Consider the following 3,502-nt stretch of genomic DNA (forward strand, 5'->3'; position numbering starts at 1 on the left):
CGGGGAGGGAGAAGGGCTGGGGGGGGAGAGGGACCCCCAAACCCGGAGAGCAGAGGGCAGAGAGAGAGAGGGGAAGAGGCGCACAAAGTGTCCCGCCAGCGAGGAGGAGAAGTCCGCTCCCGGGGCTGGGGTGCAGGGGAGAAGAGAGGGAGGTGGGGAGGGCAGTTTGTTTTTGTGGTCCTTTTGGCTCTAGCACCGCGTGAAAGAGGAAGGTGGGAAGGAGGAGGTTGGAAGGACTTCGGTTCTCTCTGGCGAGCACATTGATCAAAGATTGAGAGGGGGAAATGACAGAGAGAAAATGAGCTGGGGAAAAAAAAAAGTGCTGGCTTGCTGCTGCCGCTCGCTCCTCGCTCGCTCGCTCTCTGGACGAGTTGTTGTTGTCACACGGTGCAGAGGGGAGGAGCTCCGGCAACTTGAAATACCCTTTGAAGCAGCAAAAGCCTCGCTCACTAGTATTAACCCAAATTATCCAACCAGCAACCCGGAGCAAAGAATCAGAGAGAGAGAGAGAGAGAGAGAGCCCTCTTCCTCCTCCTCTTCATAAACCGTTAGATTACATGTTTCATATTTCATCTCATCAGAGACGAGATGCAATTTCCCAAGCCCTTCCAAACAACCGCTTGTCAACACCATTTTTTAAAAATGTATATAGAGAACATTTCAAGCCTTTCTTTGAAAAAAAAAAAGAGAGATTAAACTGCGTCTCTTTCAGGGCATGAAAAGGAAGGGGGGGGGGGCAGAGGAAACTTTGCTCGGTCACCCATCTCCCACCGGGTGGGAGAGGAGCAGATCCACTTGCAAACAAAGCCCGGATCGTGTGTTGGTCTGATTTAGTTAGCTGTGCGCGCATTTCTTTCTTTTTCTTTGAGTTAGTTAGTTAGTTACGTGTGCATGTATTTAGTTTTCTTTGGTTTAGGTAGTGAGTTATTTGTGCATGTATTTATCTTTGGTTGAGTTAGTTATGAGCGCATTTCTGTATTTATCATTATTTACTTACTTATCAGCTATTATTTATGTATTTATTTTGAGCCCCCCCGACAACAAACGATGCCAAATTGGCAGGGCTGGGCGTTTAATAGCGAGAGCCGGCCTCGTTTTATCGCCAGATCTCTTTGTTTGTGCGGACAAGTTGTAATTGCCTGGAGCGCCAAGCACTCCAGGAGAAAAAGCCCAACTCAAGCGGCTCCCGAGGGCTTCCTGGCGAGACCGGGCAGTGGCGAAGCAAAGAGCGCCGGGCACCGTGCGGGGCGTGCGGGGCTAAAGCCGGCCGGTGCCCAGCCGGGACGGGGCAAAGGCACGCTCGCGCCTTTTGCCTCCGGGAACTTTTTTGATCGCGGGTCTTTCTCACTTTGTGTCTTTTGAGTGTATAAAAGCCCATTCCCATTCTCGCATGATTTTTGTTTTCTCATATATAGCTCTGCATGTTTGGCTAAAATGGGGCAGCTGCGTTCATTAGAGCAAGGCTGAAGGAACTTGCCATGTTAGAGAGCTGCAGCTGAGTGCCTACTCCCACCCTGTTGTGTCTAGGTATTGCAGCGGCCGGTGAACAACAGGTGACTCCATAGCACGGATCCAACTTTGATCTTTGATACTCACCAGGTATCACTGTACAATTAGCTCTTGCGCTTGCTCACACATGCGCAGTCGCTAATTTGACAGCCTGTGCAATCCGGCACACATCTAAATATCCAGGCCCCATTTATGTCCTAATACCTAACCACGACGAGGTTTAAGGATGGAGGTTTAGGGAAATTTCCCTTTTTGATTAAAAGTTTGGCAATGTTGGGGGGGGGTCCCCCTCCGTTTATTTTGGTGACCTTTCTGTGTTTACAATAACCTTTGCTAGAAATGCAACGTTAGACTGGGCATATAAGCATCTAAGCTTTATATAGCTGCATATAAAGCTTACATCCGCATATAAAGCTTAGATCTGGAATGTACTCTCCAAATTATAACAACTTGTCCCTCAGCCTCTTTCGGAAAAAGTGTACTATGTATATGAGACATGATTCATGGGGCTGCACATCTAGATGTGTGATAAGAATCTTAATTAAAGTAATTCTGTACATGGGAAATGTTCACTTTTTTCAGATTATCTCAAGCTATTCGCTTGCTCTTGCAACCTGCTTCCTCGCCACGTTAGGTTGTTTTCAGTCAAATGTTTTGAATTTTCACTACCAATGTCTCCCAATAGTGAATCTGTCATTTCCTCCAAAAACTCTATTGCACTAAAATGAGCAAAAGAACTTTTTCTAAAAAAAAAGAAAAAAAGAAAAACTAGTGATTATCATATCAATGCTGGCACCTTGTCTACTAACACTGGCACGGAGCAGTTTTAAATAGCAAAGCTAAGACAAAATCAACAGAAAATAAAAGAGGGTGGCAGAAAAACTTTAAATACCTCGACAATTGCAAATAAAGGTTTAGGGTTTTTTTATCATTTTCACTTGCAAAAGACTGACTGCCCAGATTCATTGTCTTTTATTTCTCTGCCTCAGCTCGTCCTTCTGCATTTCACTCTGTCCTGCACGCGACATATATTCATAAAACATACACTTGAGAAATTTCATGCGGAACCAAACGTGTGGAGTCGCCATTCATTTCAAGTTTCAAGTGAACTCGGGATTTCAAAAATAACCCAAACCTGCCAGATTCTGGGTTCTTTCTCTGCCCTACAACATGATCCACGACTGTCCTTTTGGTTTTCTTCTGTGTGCTTTCCTGGATCCGTAAATCCGTCTGTTGCCAAACAGTTTAAAGAAAATGTAGTTTGAAAGGTTTTACTACCACAGGTTTAGGTTAACGGTGATCGTTTCAGGAAACAATGGGATTAGACACCGAGAAAGAAAGAGATGTCTGAAAGGTTCAAGGATCTTCAAAGCTTTGTGTTTGGTCGGATTGTAACAAACTCTAAGAATTGTAGCAAACTCCTGGATGTATTTTCACAGACACACATACCTCCACTTCAACAAATAAGGACATTGCTCTCTTCCTCTTTTCAAACTTTTTTTTTTCTTCCACGGTGCATTTTATTACTCATTGGCCCTTTCAAGTCATGATATTGTTACACGCTTCCTTTATTTTTCCCAGAATTTATATCAGCAAAACTCAAATTACTGTAACTGATATTTGAAAATTCTCCCTGTGTCAAGTGAAGACTTACGATGCTGAAATCAATAAGCCTGTTTAAAATTCAAAGACCTGCAAATCATTCTGTTTGTCCTTTGATAGGGCCTGGGCTGATTAAAATGCGACCAAGAAAGCTTAATTGCTGCACTAATTAAGAAGTCTTTAATTTCTTTCCTGGAATATTGTTTGAAGCAGAGCTTCTCTTCCACTCACATAACTGTTCAGGGCAGGTATTCTCTTCTTTTCCCTTTGACCATTTCAGGGAATATACTAAGGCAGTAAGATGAATAGGTAGTTATGATTATTTATTACTTTAAAAAAAAACCCACCTGCTACGGAGCTCACTGTTTTATTAAAGACTAGTTTTAAGGGC

The sequence above is a fragment of the Gavialis gangeticus genome, unplaced genomic scaffold (genome assembly GCF_001723915.1).
Source record: "Gavialis gangeticus isolate Ggan-Ray unplaced genomic scaffold, GavGan_comp1, whole genome shotgun sequence".
Taxonomy (NCBI): Eukaryota; Metazoa; Chordata; order Crocodylia; family Gavialidae; genus Gavialis; species Gavialis gangeticus.